The sequence below is a fragment of the Onychostoma macrolepis genome, chromosome 07 (assembly GCF_012432095.1).
Source record: "Onychostoma macrolepis isolate SWU-2019 chromosome 07, ASM1243209v1, whole genome shotgun sequence".
Classification (NCBI taxonomy): Eukaryota; Metazoa; Chordata; class Actinopteri; order Cypriniformes; family Cyprinidae; genus Onychostoma; species Onychostoma macrolepis.
Window position 1 is genome coordinate 20,793,751 of NC_081161.1, and position 22,079 is coordinate 20,815,829.

At 38.0% G+C, this 22,079-nt stretch overlaps 1 protein-coding gene across 6 annotated transcripts in view; it reads right to left on the bottom strand.

The window, feature by feature from the left end:
- Positions 1-22,079, bottom strand: part of znf536 (zinc finger protein 536) — a 306,462-nt gene that overhangs the window by 221,964 nt on the left and 62,419 nt on the right. For 4 of the 6 annotated variants that reach the window (XM_058781895.1, XM_058781894.1, XM_058781897.1 and 1 more), the window contains exons 6-7: positions 11,176-11,404; positions 9,983-10,060 (exon numbers count right to left, since the gene is read on the bottom strand). The gene's annotated coding sequence lies outside the window, so the exon portion shown is untranslated. The remainder of the gene's footprint in view (positions 1-9,982; positions 10,061-11,175; positions 11,405-22,079) is intronic. The other 2 variants (XM_058781896.1, XM_058781885.1) reach the window with 1 other exon arrangement.

The window sequence follows — 22,079 nt, forward strand, 5'->3', positions numbered from 1 at the left end:
AATATTGATTTTGGATAATTTTTAACCAAAAAAAGTTACGGAGTGCAGCTTTAATATCCTAATGATTTTTGGCATAAAAGAAAAATCAAAAAATGTATTTATACCCGTGTGACTTAAGAATGGTTTTGTTGTCCAGGGACACATATAGTAGACGAGTCTTACATTTTAACCATAAATCAAAAATCAAAATTATATATATGTATAGTAGGATCAGAATTAGTCAGAACTAATTAAGATTCGATCAGAACATCGAAACATGAGGAGCCGAAATTCCATAGAGGCCCCAAGAAAACAGGACGTCGTAAATCAGATCCCTAGTTCCAACCCGTCTGAAGAAAGCCTAACCAACAAGCCTTTTCCAGAACAGCTTGCAACATTAAAATAAAATGAACACTTACTGATAATTCCAACCCAGGAAGGAGACAATTTGGGGCAAGTAATCAAGACTGATGGTCAAAGAGATGACTGTCACATGTAAATCTGTGATAGAAATCACGAGCTACAGACTTTCTTGGCCGGGTCCCCCCACCCAAGACAGACCAGACTTAAAATCCTTTGTTCACAGAGACTGTCTTTTCCATATGCACCTAAAATTATCTTAAAAGGACTTATGAGCAACTAATGATTTCTATGCATAACTCCATATTATGTATGTAACCCACACATTAGACGATCATGTTTTAATCACATATTATGTATGCCTTTTTAATAACTAGGGAATAGCTTAAGGGTTAATATTCATGTCTGGTATGTATGAGTTTGAAAATTCATGCTTTAAACGTTTCTTCAAATGTATCACAGTCTTGTTATAGAAATCATGTCCAAAATTATATTTTGCAAGATCGTGTAAAATTCGGACCATGTGACTGATACATGATTTATGGGAGGGAAGGAGAAACAAGCTAAGATCATATCTAATTGGTCAAGACACCCATTGGGACGTGTCCAAAAGCTGAGTTTAAAAACTCAGGACACCATCAAATCACTCTCTTCTTCTTTTTGCCGTTCTCTTTTTGCCACCGCGTTTTGACGCTGCTTTTTAGCTCTCTTTGAGCGTGCTCTGGTCTACATGCCAGCTGCTACTTAACACCACGATGAGAAGAAAAAACACCTAGTCTCGTTACCTCATTTTATTATTTAACTTTAGTTTCTTTTCTTTCTGTTGAGTTTCGTGTTCAAAAGTTACGTTTGCCATAAAGTCCAGCTCCAACTGCACCAAACTTCAACTAGCAACGGACTCCGAAACCAACTTCAGCCAACGCCCAACGATTGGCTTCCCAAGACATCACTACAAACGACCACTGAACTGTCAGCCAATCAGCAACCTCGGGGAACCCCCTTTCTGCAACGACAATGACAAAAGGGAATCCCTTAACACAACGCAAGCAAGTAACTTCCAGATTTTTGCTGAGCTGGTGCATTTAATATAAATTTTAGCCTTATGGAGAAACTCAATGCGAGGGTTAATTAAGTGATTGATGGTTGTTCAGGTCTATGCAATAGCCCATATTGCTGTAAACTTGTGATATCACATTTTCATTCTCTTAAACTCATCCTTTCCTCATTTTCTCTCTTTCTGCAATGTGTGAATGTGTGTGTTAGATTAGTCAATATAAGTCTTATTTATATTGAAAAGAGAAGTATCTTGTGTTTTGTGCTTACAAGTTAATGTCTTAAACTGCCGATCTTGTTACTGTGCTTATTAATAGTGTTTTCACTATATTTTGGATTTTAATATCCATTGCAGAGTTGATGTTATATGACTGATTCAATGAATCGCCGGCCGATTCAGTGATCAGCTGTAAAACGGTGATTCTGTTCAAATTCCCTAATGGTCAATTACTATGGTTACCAATGTTTATAAGAAGCGCATTAATAAAGAACGTGATTAAACTGACCTGGAACTACCTGTGCAGTTAAACAAATTTAATCAACACCTGCCAGCCAATCAGAATAGAGTATTCAGACAGACCATGGCATAAATCTCTCTCTCTCTCTCTCTCTCTCTCTCTCTCTATATATATATATTAGTGCTGGGCAACGATTAATCTAGATTAATCTCATCCAAAATAAAAGTTTTTGTTTATATAATATATCTGTGTGTACTGTGAATATTTATTATGTGTATATAAAGACACACACATACAGTATATATTTTGAAAATATTTACATGTATATATTTATATTAATATAATTTATATGATATATAAATATATTTAATATATAAACATAACACATTTTTCTTAAATATATACATACATGGGTGTGTATTCATATATACATAATAAATATACACAATACGCACACATATACAGGTGCTGGTCATATAGTTAGAATATCATCAAAAAGTTGATTTATTTCACTAATTCCATTCAAAAAGTGAAACTTGTATATTATATTCATTCATTACACACAGACTGATATATTTCAAATGTTTATTTATTTTAATTTTGATGATTAGAGCTTACAGCTCATGAAAGTCAAAAATCAGTATCTCAAAATATTAGAATATTACTTAAGACCAATACAAAGAAAGGATTTTTAGAAATCTTGGCCAACTGAAAAGTATGAAAATGAAAAGTATGAGCATGTACAGCACTCAATACTTAGTTGGGGCTCCTTTTGCCTGAATTACTGCAGCAATGCGGCGTGGCATGGAGTCGATCAGTCTGTGGCACTGCTCAGGTGTTATGAGCCCAGGTTGCTCTGATAGTGGCCTTCAGCTCATCTGCATTGTTGGGTCTGGTGTCTCTCATCTTCCTCTTGACAATACCCCACAGATTCTCTATGGGGTTCAGGTCAGCGAGTTTGCTGGCCAATCAAGCACAGTAACACTATGGTCATTGAACCAGCTTTTGGTACCTTTGGCAGTGTGGGCAGGTGCCAAGTCCTGCTGGAAAATGAAATCAGCATCTCCATAAAGCTTGTCAACAGAAGGAAGCATGAAGTGCTCTAAAATTTCCTGGTAGATGGCTGCGTTGACTGTGGACTTCAGAAAACACAGTGGACCAACACCAGCAGATGACATGGCAGCCCAAATCATCACTGACTGTGGAAACTTCACACTGGACTTCAAGCAACATGGATTCTGTGCCTCTCCACTCTTCCTTCAGACTCTGGGACCTTGATTTCCAAATGAAATGTAAAATTTACTTTCATCTGAAAAGAGGACTTTGGACCACTGAGCAACAGTCCAGTTCTTTTTCTCCACAGCCCAGTTAAGATGCTTCTGACGGTGTCTCTGGTTAAGAAGTGGCTTGGTAGCCCTTTTCCTGAAGACGTCTGAGCGTGGTGACTCTTGATGCACTGACTCCAGCTTCAGTTCTCTCCTTGTGAAGCTCTCCCAAGTGTTTGAATCAGCTTTGCTTGACTGTATTCTCAAGCTTGCGGTCATCCCTGTTGCTTGTGCACCTTTTCCTACCCAAATTCTTCCTTCCAGTCAACTTTGCATTTAATATGCTTTGATACAGCACTCTGTAAACAGCCACACCTTTCAGTAATGACCTTCTGTGACTTACCCTCTTTGTGGAGGGTGTCAATGTTCGTCTTCTGGATCATTGCCAATTAGCAGTCTTCCCCATTATTGTGGTTTCAAAGAACAAGAGATACCCAGAATTTATACTGTAGGGATGGTCATTTATTCAAACTCAAATGTAAATATTCTAATATTTTGAGATACTGATTTTTGACTTTCATGAGCTGTAAGATCTAATCATCAAAATTAAAAGAAATAAACATTTGAAATATATCAGTCTGTGTGTAATGAATGAATATAATATACAAGTTTCACTTTTTGAATGGAATTAGTGAAATAAATAAACTTTTTGATGATATTCTAATTATATGACCAGCACCTGTATTATGTACACAAAAACTTTTATTTTGGATGAGATTAATCTAGATTAATCATTGCCCAGCACTAATATATATATATATATATATATATATTAGTGCTGGGCAATGATTAATCTAGATTAATCTCATCCAAAATAAAGTTTATATATATATATATATATATATATATATATGGGCTGGGCAAATTAATGCATTATTATCGCATTAAAGGGTAGTTCACCCAAAAATTAAAAGTTGATGTTTATCTGCTTACCCCAAGGGCATCCAAGATGTAGGTGACTTCAGTAGAACACAAACAAAGATTTTTAACTCAAAAAAAACATACACAGACAAAACAGACATTAAACCCTGCGGCTCGTGACGATACATTGAGGTCTTTAGACACGAAATGATCGTCTGTGCAAGAAACTGAACAGAATTTATATCTGTCGCCCGGTCCAACTGTCCAGAGCTTGTTCACACAACAGCCGGTTCTTCTGCTTCTTCTTCTATTTATAAGTGCATTATCGCCACCTATCTCTCAAATGGACCACTGACACTTCTAATTGAGATTGTAGATAGAGTATATATGAAGAGCTCTTTTCCAAAACGCGATAAACGCCAGATTTAAAAAAAATTAGTTTGTCATGCCATTTTGCTGTGTACTGAACCTATTCACTGCTCCATCAATGTTTCATGCCAAATCGCTATATTTCCTTGTTTAAAATGTACTGCAATGTACTCCTTTCCAAACCGCTATAAGCGCCGAACCTGTTTTTAGCCTAAATGCGATATGTCCTCTCGAGCAATCAGAATTCGTTCGATGCAATCCAACATGGCGATGCTTTGAAGCATTTGTTTGTGCTCAGACTTCAAAATGAGTGCTTTAAACTCTAATAACACTTTTGATGGCCTGGATGAGCCAGTGAGACCTACACCTGGGGGTAGAAAACGCCGACTGGAAAAAGAAAAAACAACAAAAAAAGAAGGTTCGTCACTCAGGTGGCGCATTAATACCGTTAATACACACTGTGGGATGTCAACAAACCTGGTGCGACCGGTTTCTGTCAGGCCGAGAAGCTGTCACCGGACGACCTTTTTTAAAAAGACATAAACCAACATTTTTATGAAAAAAAAGGATGGATTTGTAGCGTTTTGAAAAAATAAATAAATAAACTTTGAATTTATAATCGACAATATTGTTGTTCCATTTAACAATCATTGTTTAACATGTTCAGACTGAGCCAACAGACCATTTTAACAGGATAAATTGAATATTAACAAAATGTATGGGTCTAGGTAAAAAAAAAGTAATTTTCATGAAAACTATTCAAATGGATTTATAGCATTTTGGAAAAGAACTCTTCATATATACACACATATATAAATACACATATACATATAATTCTGCATATAATTTTAATATATAATTTTGTGAAATTCAACAATGTACTCATGCAATTATGTACAGATTTCAGCATTTTCAGTGTGATTCTGAGCCACTAGCGGCAGCAAATTGCTTTGCAAAAATATTGATTGCTTTCAAAAGGTTTCCCAAAAATAGTCTGCCAAATGCTGTATAAGCCAGTGTTGATGTGTCAGGCTACTCATACTCTGAAAACACTACACTGTTTATACTTTTCAGGAAATCAACCTACCAATGTCATTGAAAAAAGTACCTCTAAACCTCACACAATGCCTATGATGATGTTACAGGTGAGGGGGACAAGCTTCATGGGGCATCTAACATGCTCTTTCTTTTCTGGGCAAGGTCAGCCCTCTGTAATGTGTTCACCTCCACACCTTACTCATTACCCTCAATAGCAGTTGATGGATCTGCTGAAGTAGAAAAAAAAACGGCAGGAGAGAGAGAGAAGCATCACTAACATTTATCTCCACTTGCTCCCACCCCAGCTTAAATCAACCCATCAGCCTGTCCCAGAACACTTAGTGCTGAGGCACATATCACCAGTTTCTGCCGTACCTTGGCTTCCTCTGTTAGCAGCCTAATCTGTCCAGCAGGACTGCATTGAATGTTGTATCAAGATCCCCAGGACATATATCACAGCGTGCACAAACACACTTTGGAGTGGGCATATACAATATTTAGACATTTCACCTTGCTGGCATTCTTGAACACCACTGCGCACTCACACACTCGCACTCACACACTCACACTCACACTCACACACACACACACACACACATACACACACTTTCCAAGGTACACAGTAAATTATTCAAGTGGCACAGCATTTGATTCAGCAGACCTCCCGTGCACTGAACCGAACCCTGAGCACCACGTAGAAATATATATACACAAACCCCCCCACCCCCTCGCTTTTTTAGACATTTCATTATGTTATATGACTTTAGGCCCAGTGGCTGGAAAATGACAATTATTTTGCTCCAGCAGCTTGCTATTAAGAGACTCGCAGAATACGTCGAGTGGCGTGTGAAGGAGCCGCAGTGGTGCACACAGTGAGAATTGCTCACAGAAACACACGGGACTCTATCTGTCACACACACACATACACAAAATCGACGCAACAAGCATGCTGGACTATGGCCGGGGCACGTGACAAATGGCCCTTTGGAGGGAGTTCAGAAAAATATCAGTCAGAGCAAACTAATGCCTTTTAAATGCACCCAGCTACCTTTAGCAGGCCAGCTTAGTGAATTAAAGGAATATCTAATGACAGTTTGTTTGGCCCTCTCATAAATTCCACATAAATATATATGAGGAAGAGAGAAACATACAACAGGCTAATAGAAACGAATGAACTAGTCAACCATAAATTTGCTATGCGAGATACGCTTTTTCTGATTGGAAAGGGCATCCGCTATCTGCAATATTGATAATACTTTTCAAATTTCATCTGCTTTTGTTTGCATTCTGGGCTGTCTGTTTAAACACACTGGGAATTATAATGAAGCCAAACATTATCTCTCAGTTGTTCAAGGCTGAACATATAACTTTATCGTAGAAATGATTCGCAGTCTTTGGCTGGGCTGTATCTTTTCCATTAAAGCCTGGCTATCAGCCGGTGACAGTGAAGCAGCCAGTCGGCACTGGCTTGTCCACATGTGCCGGCCAAGTGGCATGAAGGTTCCCGCTTTTGTTTCACTCAGCTATTTCATGTATGCCTATGTGTGTTAGTGTGTGAAAGAGGGGGCAGAGATAAAAAAAACAAAAAAAACATGGTTAGTGGGGTCTTATGTTAACTTTGGAAGGTGTATGTGGATTTTGATTTTCAGAGTATGGAATTGAACACAAGGGAAGCAGTGGTGTAGTTATGGACTACAAATACCATCAGTCTTTGGTAAATTACACACTATGCCAGAGGGTTCAGAGCCTCAGTGTGCATACAGCACAAGAAGACCACTAGGTCATTGAAGGGGCTCTGGTGCATGCTAGCACACGGTTTAACTTTTAGAAAAATCATAAGATCTTAGGCTAGATCTTAATAACAATGTATATTATATACAATGTATAGTAGGAGGCAAAATTGTTTATTTCCTTTTTATCTTTTTCGATTGCATTCATGCTACTGTTTGTAATTTTCTTCCTTTTTTATTGTATTACTGACGGTTTCAACTCACTATAGTTAAAACTGCTTTAAAAGAACAGATTAAGGGGTTGGGGGTCATTGACAGGGGGTCCAAAGCAAAACTTTGTCAGGGGCCCATGTCAGTGCATTCATAAAAAAACCCAAAATCACATAAATGACAGAGAAGGAAGCAGGTTTATTAGACTGCTGTCACTTTAAGACCAAATGCACAGGTATAATGTACTATGTATGTTCACTTAAGACATAACTTACTGCGTTAAAAACTCTCCAAGACTGAAACTGCACAACTTGCATACTTTGTGCATAGGGAGGACGAGTTACATCCTGGGTGAGTCAGTACAAAGTTATAGCCGGTCTTCAGGTTTATAGTTAAATGTCTGGCATAAGATCCTTTAGCAGGCCAGCACATCAATACATCAGTAATAGCCCACTCATAACAGATTTACTAATCTGCTTTTGAAGCCTAGTTGTGTTTATAATCTTGCAAACTATTCAAACTCAAACTTTTCATTAATAGATTTTAAATAAAGACCGAAAGAGTTGCTGAATTCTTAGTGGTCATAAATTTGAAGTCATGCAACTCTGGTGTAGTTAGTTTATAGCCTAACTTTTGCTTTTTGCTGGCAATGATTGCATTTAGACTTCAAAATGCATAGATTATCTTGATAAAGAAAAACTTTTGTTGGTTACAGAGCTCTTTTCAGCTATAATCCAAAAGCCAATAGAAAACTTTTGTTGGCTTTTGGTCAAGAAAACCAGGGTGATGCTAACTTCTGCTGGCCTAAAAAAAAATCACAACATTCCTGCAGCACTAAATAAATTCTTAATTTAATATATCACATATTGATGTATTGTATATAAATATATAGTTATGCATTATATATTATTGTTTATATAAAAATGGCTTAAAAATACACACAGCCTAGTGCTAAAGCTCGTAATTAGTATGACTCATGATGATTTTCTCCCTGCATTACATTAGTAAAACTAGCAGTCCACTCATCCCTAACAGCAAACTAATTCCATCACACATGAATGCATTCACTCACTCCAAGCTCTTTCCTACTGTTCTGTCACTATGAAGTGCAGACAGAGACCTTTCAGCTCACTAGTGAGAAATGAGTGGTTTCGCCTTCACTTCAAACAAATCAAAGGCAGAGCTTTCCTACAGACATACAGCTGTTCTGGCAGTTACAGAACCAGAGAAAGAGAAAAAGAAATGAAATGCCCACCATGGACACAGACACATCACCGTGGGCCTGTTAGATCAGTCTCCGCCACAAGCCCCCTGGAGATTGGGTTATCGGCCACTGTCAGTGCCTAAGTGGATGCTGCGCAGCCCTGGGCGGTGGAAGACTCTCAGCCTGTATGTGCAGCTTTTAAGGGAGCATGGGAACTGTCCATGCCTCGGCTGCTGGGCGAGTTGGGACGGCGGGCTTATAGAGAGGAGAAATCACAGTGCTGATATTGTGCCGAATGGCATGTTATGCATAACCACAATGCCAGTAGTATTATGAGGGCTCTTCACAGCATGAGTGGCATCGGCACCCAGCTTCCTCTTGTACAATGATATTTATTCAGGTAGCGCTGATCAGAAGGTAAACGTCCCCAGCTGTACGCATTAAATGCATCCCAAATAATCGCCTGAAAGCGACTCAATATTAAGAAAGTTAGAAAAGAAATGCAGATGGGAGGGTCTTAAGCAACTCTATCCACCGAACTGATTCATTACAGCATTTAATGCATGTAAAACCCTTTATGAAAGCAAACAGAAAGTAAGTGATTACATTAGGCCGTTGACATGCTGCAGTCACGCACCAAGTAAATGGCACAAACAAAACAAGTGTGATTGCAAAGGCTCTGTAGACTTTAGCCCTTCCTCACAATGTTCCAAAATGTACCGATAGGCCGATATTCCAGACATTCGGAAGCAGGCTTTGTTGAGGTTAAGGGTAAACACATGTGGCTCAAACTTTGGATATGTTTCAGTGCCGTCTTTTGATTCCAGCATCTTTATCCCAATCCTGGCAAACAGGAAGGAGTCTGTGTCCAGAAGAAGACAGCCAGGACTCTTTCTGTTTACCCATGACTCTCACAAGAGTCCTTCTGCTACCATCATCATCTCAAACAGCTGGGGCTTCATATAATACACCATAATACTAGTCTGTGTGTGTGCGTCTGTGCTCACGCATATTCAAAGTAGATTTGAAGGGTAAATTGCTTAATGATTTCTGGGAAAACTATAAATTGGGGTACCAAATAAGCACCATTACTACAATTTGATTACAAAGCAATTGAATTAGAGGGTAATCACCATTTCTATATATCATTATATTGAAACGCAATACAGGATTAGTTTATGTTGTTGGCTATGGGGAGAAGATATGACCGTCTAAATAAAAGGTGGAAGTGTAAATCTACAGCTTTTAGCTACCCATTAAAAAGCAAAATATCTTGTTTTTCCTGAAAACTGTCACACAGGGGAGAGAGGCTGAAAAGCTCGGTTTGAGGGCAGTAGACTATTGAAACAATGCTTCATCAGACAAACACTGAATCTCTGTGATTGGTGCTTGCACCTGTGCAAGTGTCATCCAGGGTCCCCGTCATGTAGAAGAGACTATTGGTAGATTCTAGGCTAGCTCATATACAGCACCCTGTCAGAGGAAGAAAAAATGTATATATCAGCTTGTCACTGAGGCAGTACCTTCAAAGGTTAGGAATTCAATATTTAGTCTTATCTATATATTAAGGAACAAAATGTGGCAACATTTTTTTTTTATATTTATAAAATACTTCTGAGAAATGCATCTTCAACTATACATAGTCTTTTGCACAATAAGACATTAAATGATTAGTCGGTTGTGTTTGATTCATTAAAAAGAACCGGCTCATAAGAATCATTTGGATAGGAACTGCACTACAGCGGGATCTCTGTATGTTTTTGACTCACTAAAAAGAACCAACTGATAAGATTCATTTGTTTGATAATCAGATTACACTGGTTGCACTGTATGCTTTTGATTCATAAGAAATAAGGCACACCTACTGTACCCTTTAACATCAGTCTAAAACATATTTGCACCTCATCTACCCCTAAAGGGTGCATACTAGTAGGTGTGATATATACTACTGGTAATACACAGATAAATTAATATTAATAATTATTGTAGATAGACAGACAGATAGATAATTTTATTATTTTAAATACTAAAAATTAATATGAATAATATAAAAATAAACAGCATCACTACTACTACTACTACATGGAAATAACAATAATAAAAAAAAAATACTATAAATAATCATTAATCATTGAATTAAGAAATAATACATAAAACATAATGCTGACTATTATTATTATTATTATTATTATTGCTAAATAATAATGATCATCATCATCATCATGTAAAAAATGTCAAATTATGTCAAATACTATGAAGTTAACATGGAATATTTTGGGGTGTTGATGAAGATATACTTTCATGCTATGAGGGGACATAAAAAAAGGTTAGGAAACAACGTAACAGCTGGTATACCCCTAAAGTGTAGATGTAACAGTGAAGATTGATATTGAAAGTGTGGAAACGTGGAATCTCTATAAGTAGCTACCCACCAGTCAGCACTGCAAGATAACTACATTAATGGAGCCTAAAATGACAAAAAAGCAACACGACTATCAGGTTTAAGGATTTTTTTTTTTCTGTCGCAAAGGACTATTAATCTCAAAGATACATCATGGTATTACTTTTTCATACACGTTCCCACTCACCGCCCATACTGTATTTGCTCACGCAAGAGTGACTTTGCTTTCCTTTTTCTGCAATGCCCCATGGGATATGTCAGCTATCACAGAGATTGTGACGTCCTTGACAATCGTCCAGATGTCTTTGTGCTGTGATGATGGAGGATGAAGACTTGAGTCCCTCATGCTGATGGGCATCAGGCGGGCCTCTGAAGAGTCTGCGCTGTCAAGTGGTGGCTGAATGAAGAGGTGAGTGCTGGGGGCAGAGAAGAGACACGGGGCTCCATTAGTGCAAGAGTCCTGCTCAAGACATGCTTGTCAACCCAAAGCGGTCCACATTTTAATACATTTAACATATACATTTACATATTTCACAACAATACTTCAAATAAAAATGCAAAGAGATACAAATGTAATACCTAGACAAACTACCCTGAGTGAACCAGTGCTCTTGAAACGCCCTGAATCCCGCCAGCACTCTTCGCATGTGCTGCTTTACTTAAGCACACAGGACCAATCAAGCCCCTGATTACTCAAATGGGCTAATTAAGGCTCATTAGACTCTAAGTCCTGACACCTGCATGCAGTACACTCTGCATGCGGACAGGACCACAGCTTCTCTCCCACAGCACGCGGCTCTGCTAGCTGTCAACACTGGCCCCAACAACTGTCCCAGCCATCGGTCCGCTTTTGTTCCCCGCCCTTCACACTCTCTCATAAGGATCTCTCCAATTATGCGAGCAGACTGGGGACGTTGTGGAGTGGCCCAGTGAAACAGAATGTGCCATGCTAAACAGGCTTTATTAGAGACACAGATTTCTGATGCTAACAGCACCATTGGAGACAAAGCTACAGAATAGGGATATGGAAATCGTGAAGAATTTAAGATCACGCATTCAAGTCTGACACATAACACAGCAGTAGTCTAAACAAAAATAATTATATTGTGAACAATGCACCTTATTAACTACATCTGAATTCAAAATGATGAAAATTACTAGTTTCTATCACATTTATACATGGTATCATAACTAAACCCCTTAAGACATTAAAACTCATGTATCATCTAGAATTCAGAGTTTCTCACTAAAAAAATAGGACTCCACTTGATCGTCCATGTGCTTGGAACTCATAATTATGATATTTCCAACTTCATTTGAGATGCACAACAGTGGTTGTGTCTAATTTTGAAGGCTGCTCCCTCAGTAGGGTCACATATGCCATTGAAGATGTCTCCAAAGAAAGAAAGAAATTACAATTTCTCACAAGGAATAACAGTCAGCTTTATAATGGTTAGTTTTCTGAAATGAGACATCCTCAATGACATATGTGGCTGACAAATGCAACCTCCAGAGGGTGCATGCTTTTAAATGAGACACAGCTAGTACTCTGATTAATTAGTTGTTTGGGTAACACTTTAGAATAGGGAACACTTATTCACTATTAACTACAACTTTTCCCTCAATAAATACCTAATTTGCTGTGTATTAATAGTTAGTTAGGTAGTTGTTAAGTTTAGGTATTGGGTAGGATTAGGGATGTAGAATAACTTACTACTAATAACAGGCTAATATTCTAGTAATACGCATGCTAATAAGCAACTAGTTAAGAGACCCTAAAATAAAGTATTACCGTTGTTTGATTTACTAAAAGAACTAACAGTAACTCTTTACTTTGAGGACCAGTTCTCACTATTACCTAGTTGCCTATTAGCATGCATATTACAAGCATATTGGCTGTTTATTAGTACTTATAAATCACATATCAATGCCTTATTCAGCATAACCATATTTTAGATCCCTTAATCCTACCCCATCCCTAAACTTAACAACTACCTTACTAACTATTAATAAGCAGCAAATTAGGAGTTTGTTCAGGGAAAACTCTTAGTTAAAAGTGAATGTGTGTTCCCTATTCTTAAGTGTTTCCAAACTAACTTATAAGAGTCATTTGGTTGGGAATCAGACTACAGTGGGAATGCAGTATGCTTTTGATCCACTAAGGACTACACTTCCCACTATATATTTTTTCATGCAGTATATTCAGTAGTGGTGAATTGTAGCGCAGGATTGTTTTAGTGTAGTGTTCCATCCACATCAGTGAAAGAATATACTGTATATTGAAAAAATATACTTTTTTATTATTAATTGTTGCTGTTAAGTTTCTTGCACGTCCATTCTTCTGTGTTCTTGGTTCTGTACTTAAGAACATGTCTGGCCTGTCACACTGATTTATATAATGCTTTGCCTGACTAAGTCATGTTGTACTTTATGACTTCAAGAACCTTGTTCATGCTTAATGTTTTGTGCACCAGACGTGTAGGCCAACTGAAGAAATCTTTCACTAAATGTCAAAGGACTTTTAATGAATGTCTGCTAAAGTTTGACCTTACAACAGTAGTTCAAGCCTGTAACGTGAACAAGAAGCACATACAGTTCAATTAGGTCTGTTTCAAATCCCAAAACTTTATAACAGAGCTGCAGTGGCCTCTTGTCCCTGGAAAACGCTGTCCATTCCAACCTGCGTCCACTGGCATGCAGACAAACACAGGCTCGATTTTCGAAAAATATTTTTTCAACAGTGCAAAAACAAATAAAATATGATATCTAAACCTTCTGCAATAAGGATAAACCTCGGAAAATGTTTATGAAAAATAATCACCAGGACAACACACGCATGTGGTGTTTACACTGACGCCAGTGTCGCAGCTATCCCACATCTCCTACAAACACTGGGGAGGGGGCAGGCGGCAAAACAGGAAATATCTTTTGCATATTATTTTAAGTAACTGTTCAAATTTCATTTCAGAATGGTAATCCACAAAACAAATATGTAGAGGCATATTTTAAAAAGGGAGGCTCTGCTTCAATTTCCTATTGTGGTGCAGAATGTGTGTTTACTCTTTGTGTCTGTTTGAATTGATTTGCACAGCTCGGCAGACAGCGGCTGAATGCTGCGACCAAGAATCCATCATCTCATGTGATCTGATAGTTCTGCAGTATTAGATTGATTTTCCTCTCTCCTCTCATCTTTCCCTGTCTCTCGCTCTCTTTGTCTGCTTTCCTACCATTGGCGACGTTAACAAACATGCCAAGTTACCTGTCTCCCCATCTGCTAAGATAGAAACACAGTCCCTTCTGTCACGAACAACAGATTAAGGTGCGAGAACAAAGGGTAAATTGTTCACGGTTGCGGGTTATTCCTTGACACCAACATTTAAACAAAAACGCACTCCAACTAGCAAAACCGAAACAATCTTCTTAGAATTAGTTTTTTTTAAATATCCACTTGATGTATTCATATTCCTGCTGGATTTGGCCTTGAACTGCTAAGAGAATAGAGACGAGAGGAGGCTTAACTTTCCCAAACCATCTTAAGACTCTCGTCAAATCTTCAGAGCCATCGTGTGATCTCCATCTCTCTTTCCCGCTCAAGCGAAGTTTAAAAACACCTGTCACGGATTCAAAGCAGAGACTCAGCAGTAGCCGGGCAGGCGATCACCTCTCCGGCAACACTATAGGGAGAGGAATTGGAAAAGAGGAGATTTTTAAAAGCTCAGAGATCCTCTCATCGCTCTTCTTTAACCGTCAGCGAAGGCAGCAGAGACTGTGCGCAGGTATAAGCCCCACTCTGGCGTACCTGAGACTTCTATTTTAAGCCCTCCCTTCCGTACGGCATGTCAGACGAGCCCGAAATCCCTGCTAATACTAGTTACCTCTGAAACATAGATCTTACTGTTTGGCTTTTAGCTTTGACAAGTTATTTCCTACTCCCTTTGAAATAAAAAAGTGGAGTGTTCTGACACCGACTTTACGTTTTGAGCTCATTAAAGCTGGGATCTGCCTCAATGCTACCTGGATTTTTTTTACAGGCGCGATAAGCCAAATTAATATGAACTCGTCAGGGCCACTTAAAATGCTTCTTGTTATCCAAAGCCCTGAGCTCCTGCAACTTATCACACAGCCACTGATATCCTTTAAACTAGCAAGGTGCAGTGCTTTAATTAAAACTAGTAACATTCCCTTGGAAGAGGAGGAAAGGAAATGTAGAGGGGTGGACTTCATAATTTATCACAGGCTGGAGTTAAAAGGAAGCGATTTCGCAAACTAAAGCAACGGCTAATACCTCTTAAACTGACACGCGGCGAGCTTCTCCGTTCAAACGGGCCGGCGAAGAAACAAAGTCCCCGAGGATGTACATCATACGCTAAGCTGTGAAATACTACGTGTAGCATGTTCTCCGGCGCAACCCTTAAAACTGGCACCAAATGAAAATGGATGTGTGCTCTTCCTTTGTGCTAGCGAGTCGAGAGATATATCTTTATAATATCCACCATATTTTACTGATAATAAAAAGCAAAGCGCCACATTTCCACCGGAACACTTAGCTAACGTAGAGGGGAGAGGCGGCCATAGCAAACAATGTAAATCAATCTGAGTAATATTGCTTTAAACTTAATGCAATATACTCACTGCAAGTATAGCCGTCCTAATGTGCATTTACATACTGGAGACACAGGCGTATACGGCGTATGAGTACATATCCCTAGACGTACAGACATCCATAAACACACACACACAGGCACAGGCACAGGAACACACACTCGTACGCACTAGAAGTCTATTGAGTATTTTTTTTTCTTTGCCAAGGCGCTCTGAGGATAATACAATTCTTTTTCTCTCTCTCTCTCTCACTCTCTCTCTCTTTCGCTCTCTCTACTTTCTTTACAATACATCATTCAGTTCTGCCTTATGCCTGCATGAAATTCATTTTCTAATGGAAATATTTGTTTTGTAAATCAAATATGTATTATGCACAGAATGCAAAGCACAAATTAAATTATGTTAATGAAATGAAAGAGATATGAAATGCATATTTCATGGACAAAACATAACCCCAGCGAACAGCCATTTCTTGATAAAAATCTTTAAACACAATCTCATTCAGAGAAAGACATATTGCTAAGGCAGATAGCACCTCATTAAAATGGTCTCCTTTAATATCAGTGCTTAGTATATATAGGATTGTAAATAACCACTGGGGACGAGGAACCAATAATGAAATACTGTCTTTAATAGCTTGCCATTGATGTCAGCATAAAAAGTGCGTGGAGGAATATTGGAAATTGGGCGCGCACACACATAGAGTCAAAAGCTGTAAATGATTGCATATTTAAATAGAGCTGACTAAGGCAAAGATGATATAGATATAAGTAATAGGCAGAATATTATGCTGACCTCACATAATTTAACTAAAAAAAACACACACTGTTTTAAATTTTATATTGGTTACACTTAATGAATAATAGATTCCTCGGCTGTTGTTGTGCACTGCCTGATCTTAATAATAATAATGATATTAAAAAAAACGCCTAAAAGAAAAGAAATGGAGCCGCTCTGCCTAGCTGACTTACAAATGAACTAAACTGGCTTTTCAGCAGAAATAAACATGGCAATACGTACAAAAGCTAGAGCGAGAGAGAGAGATGCCCACTGCTTTGATTTGATGGTGGTGAGAGTAGCGAGGGTGGGGTGTTTGACCTGGCTTATTCTGCTTAATGCTAAATATCTTAATTGCCCCACAATACGCAATTACCAGCTGCTCCAAACAAAGCATGGATTTAAACCCAAATAATACCCAGCTGAGGTCTGCTGAGATTTTTTTCCCCCTCTCTCAGCCTCTTGCCACTTGATTGACAACACGTATGTGAGTGCAATAAAGGCATTTGTGTCCAAACTGCAGGTGCACAGGCCCTTAAATTCCTAAATGTGATTATTTCCTTATAAATTAGAGTATGTTCTTAGGTCTTAAATGCTTTTTAAAAACCTGCATTTAAAACAAACAGACCAGCACCCCCCTTGAGAATATGAGTAATAGTGTTTCCCATACTTACCCATGGCCTTTTCCTTAATTCAATACTAAGTCAAGTTAATTATTAGGGGGTTTTTTTATCTTTTTGTCTGACCATGAAGAGATTATACCAACAGGATGGACATATCATAATCTTTTCAATTTTTGCTGAAAAATGGACAGCTTTTTTTTCCTCAAGCTGTCAGAGCCATCCTAAAGGTTTTATCTACTACAAATAATCTGATTAACAGATTTTAATTGTGTTTTCAATAATTGTTATTCTGCATTTATTTAGCTGCGAGCTGAGAGAGATTGAGCACGAGGGGAAACACATGAGAGCGTGAGAGAGAGATAAATGGTGGGATGGAAAAAACAGAGGTGACGGTGGCTGAAGTCAGGCTGACGAAGGATGGAGACCTGTCGGAGGAGGTCACCACACACAATCTCATCACATCAGCCTCACATTACACACTTAATTTCCATCCTACCAGCTTTCTTCCTCCATCTCTTTGCGTTTCTCCAGCACTCCACACCTGACTGAAAACAGGCTGCTCCACTGCAGGTAGCAAAACAAGTTAGTGTTCATGCTGTTACATATGCAGTTTTATGTTTTTAAGCAGCATTTTAGATTTTAGAGGTAAATAAAAAAATAAAAATAAATAAATAAAAAACAGCTGTTAAAGTATATTTTGATGTGTTTTATTCGTGATGACTTCATACCACCATTCTATAACAGCCAGCAACATAATACCTGACAGACAAGGTAGGAAATATAATATGTATGTGAAAAGCAAACCTGCAGTAAAAATGCATTTGTTTTGCTTCTATTTTCTTGATTTTAATATTATAATTCGGTATTTCTCAACTGGCTTTGCTTCAGGACCCAAACTTCACATTAGACAAGTAATGATCTAAAACAGTAAAAAAAAAAAAAAAAAAGTTGTTAAAATCCAACATGAAATGAATTCATATTGCCATGATCTGCACAGGCTCAAAAACATGCAAAATTGTTAACATGAATTTTGTAAAGTAATCGCTGTACAAGTTTGTTTTACTAGACCAAATATTGCATTAGTATTTACAGTTGAGGTCAAAAGTTTACATCCCCCTTTCAGAATCTGCAAAATGTTAATTATTTTACCAAAATAAGAGGGATCATACCAAATGCATGTTATTGTTTATTTAGTACTGACCTGAATAAGATATTTCACATAAAAGATGTTTACATATAGTCCACAAGAGAAAATAATAGTTGAATTTACAAAAATGATCCCGTTCAAAAGTTTACATCCCCTTGATTCTTAATACTGTGTTCTTACCTGAATCCACAGCTGTGTTTTTCAGTTGTTCACAAGTCCCTTGTTTGTCTTGAACAGTTAAACTGCCTGCTGTTCTTCAAAAACATCCTTCAGGTCTGACAAATTCTTTGGTTTTCCTGCATTTTTGTGTATCTGAACCCTTTCCATCTATGAATGTATGATTTTGAGATCCATCTTTTCACGCTGAGGACAACTGAGGCACTCATATGCAACTATTACAGAAGGTTCAAACGCTCACTGATACTCCAGAAGGAAAAACCATGCATTAAGAGTCGGGGGGTGAAAACTTTTTTAATTTGAGGATCCGGGTAAATTTAACTTATTTGTCTTCTGGGAAACATGTAACTATCTTCTGTAGCCTCTGAAGGGCAGTACTAAATGAAAAAACATTATATTTAGGCAAAATAAGAAAAATTTAAAATCTCCATTCTGTTCAAAAGTTTTCAACCCCCGGCTCTTAATGCACGGTTTTTCATTCTGGAGCATCAGTGAGCGTTTGAACCTTCTGTTCAAATACACAAAAATGCTGGAAAACCAAATTTATGGGACCTGAAGGATTTTTTCTTAAGAACAGCAGGCAGTTTAACTGTTCAGGACAAACAAGGGACTCATGAACAACTATCACAAAAAAAAAAAAAAAAAAAAACACAGCTGTGGATCGTTCAGGTAACAACACAGTATTAGGAATCAAGGGGATGTAAACTTTTGAACGGGGTCATTTATATCAATTCAATTACTATTTTCTCTTATGAACATCTTTTATGTGAAATCTTATTCAGGTCAATAAGTAATAACATGCATTTTGTATTATCCATCTTATTTTGGTAAAATAATTAACATTTTGCAGATTCTGAAAGGGGGTGTAAACTTTTGAAAATACTTTTTAACTGTACAATATCGCAAGCAGAAAGTTTGGCTGGAAGTTGATCAAACTTAAATATTCAATTGTAGTCTTGTCACAATAGCAACATTTTCAGTAATAACATTTCTGAAAATTACTGTTTAATTATTAACAAAATAAAGACTTGAATTGACACATTTGTTTTTTGTCTTAGTACCAACCATTACTTTTGACTTTCCTAGTTCTGAGAATTGTTTGCATTTAGCTTTTTCCCCTCCAACCCGTGAATTGATCAAAAGAGGTCCAAGGCATTTCTGGGTTGCAACCCACCAGTTGAGAATGTAGAGTTTTACAGCAGCTGACAGAAAACATCTTTAGCCTCTGTAGGCTATAATATCAGCTGAAGATGAAGCCTGATACTTCACATTACACATAACAAAATCTATAGTAGACAGATGTAGCTGCCCCACACCAAACTTTGAGAGATTTAGCACCCAAACTGCCCGAGTTATTCACAGTTAGACAAAGTGTTACAGTAATCTCCACTATTTCTTTAGTTTCTGAGTTTATAGGCTAGGGACTTTTTGACCCGAATGAACCATCTTTGACAATCTGTGTGGATTTTATTTATGTTTGGTCTTTTAAAATGCAGCCTAGAGACCTCTAAAGAGTGATGTAACATCCTGTGAGAACCATCAGAAATATGCAGGCAGTTCTGTGCATTAGGAAAGCGTGTGGGCCATATGAAATTATGAATTACAGACACATGCATCCTGGTATCATATGATAAAACCCCATTCTCTCCAAATGACCATATCTCACCCATGTTACGTCCTCCCACTTCACAAGCCCACCAGCTGCATGCTGCTACAGCTGACATCTTTTATAACAACCTCCATATGTGTCGTCCCTTTCTCTTTCGCTCACTCTTCGCGTCTTAGAGGAGTTCCCACAGAAAGCAGCGGTTTGTGATGACTGGACACATCGTGTGAGGCGCAGGAGCACAGAACAGCATACCATACCAATAATCCTCCTTTACAGTCTAAATATGGCACTTGAAGAGTAAGATGCAAAAGTTGAAATGGGATCACGGATAGGCAATTAACACCGCTCTTCAAATCTCCTTTAGGCTGTGGAACAGGGGAGAGCAAGAGTATAGGAGAGCAATGCTGAATATGGTGGCAGAAAAAGGTGACCTTGTTAGGTAATTAACATCTCTCTCCAAGTTTAATTAGAAAGGCTACATCAATTCAAAATACGAATAAAAGGAGTGCGGCAATCAAAAAAGAAGGCACAGAAACACCAGCGTCTGTACGTAAAATGCTCATCTGATTGTATAAAAGCATTAAAAATGCACCTGTTCGTGGATAAATTGCTTCACTCGCTAGAAATCCTCAGGGGCCGAGTGCTTTTCAAAATAGCATCAAGTGTTAAGATGCTATTTACATGCGTTGATACATAGAATGCAAAGCCGGGGAAAAAAGAGAAAAGACGGCAAATTATTTTTGCATGTCTCAGTCCTCTTGTTAAGATTCAAAACAATGCTTCAAAACTTTCCTGATTTGGGGCTCTGGGTCTCTGTTGGCCCGTTCTTTCCCTGCCAAAGCCTGCCTTAACCCCCTTTAGTGTTGAGCAAACAATCTCCTCCCGCTCACAATAACTTTGAAGGAAGATGTTTTTGTTTAAGTCCCAGAGCCGTTATTGGCATCCGGTCCAAAAATAAAAGCGTGTTCTCGTCGGAGGCTGACTGACGGGTGGCTGACAGTCCGCGTAGATGAGCCGTATATTCATCAGATGTTTAATTGAGATGGGGTGCGCAGGTCGCCAAGTTAATGTAGCAGGGACGATGCAGGATTTATAATGATGATTGATGGCGTGACGGCACCGGCCTGACTATGAGCGCTTTGCGCTGGTGGGTCCGACGTCGTGGACAGCCCGGAAAGACATTCCTAACGAGGGCTGGATTCTATCTACTTCCTCCTGCCACTCAGCTCAACTCGTCTAACATGACAGGTCTGACCTCAGGATCGGCACAGACACATGACTGTCTCTGTCCGATCAGACATATGCAGGGGCACTATGTAAACTGTTTTAGTGGTTATTCGAGGCGTAGCCCTGTGTGTTTGGGGACATCTTTGGGTGAATAATGGAATACAGAACACTTTTTACTGCCACATCTGAAAGATGTCATTTAGCCCATATGAGGTAAATCTTAATATAACGAGAGCTAAAATTAAAGGTCCTACTAACCTCAGTATCAGCCTCAAACCTATAACATCAGCTGTGCAGCAGTTCTCAAACATTTACAAATACACTGACTCTTCTGACACTGCGCTTTCTATATATTACACAGTAGTGAAGTACAGTAAGCATAGGAAGATTATGCAGATTTTTTAAAAATATTTTGAAAGATGTCTCACCAAGACATGCTCACCAAGGCTGCATTTATGTAATCAAAAATACAGTAAAAGCAGTAATATTGTGAAATATTATTGCAATTTAATCAACTGTTTTCTATTTTAATATATTTTAAGGCAGTCATTATTTCAGTCTTCAGTGTTATATAATCATTTGGATATCATTCTAATATGCTATTCTTATTATTATCAATCTTTAAAACAGTTGTGCTGCTTAATATCTTTGCGAAAACCAAGATACTTTATTTCAGGATTCTTTAAATAATAGAAAGTTAAAAAATAGCTTTTATTTTAAATAAGTTTTGTAACAACGTACAAGTGTTTATTGTAATTTTCAATCAATTTAATGCATTCCTGCAGTATAAAAGTTTCAATTTCTTTAAATAAAAATTCTCACTGGCTCTAACAGTAGTGCATATTCTTCCTGTTATAGAACAAAGTGCATATGCCCTAAATCATTTACTGAATGAATGAATGAATGAATGACATTTAAGATTTAAGATA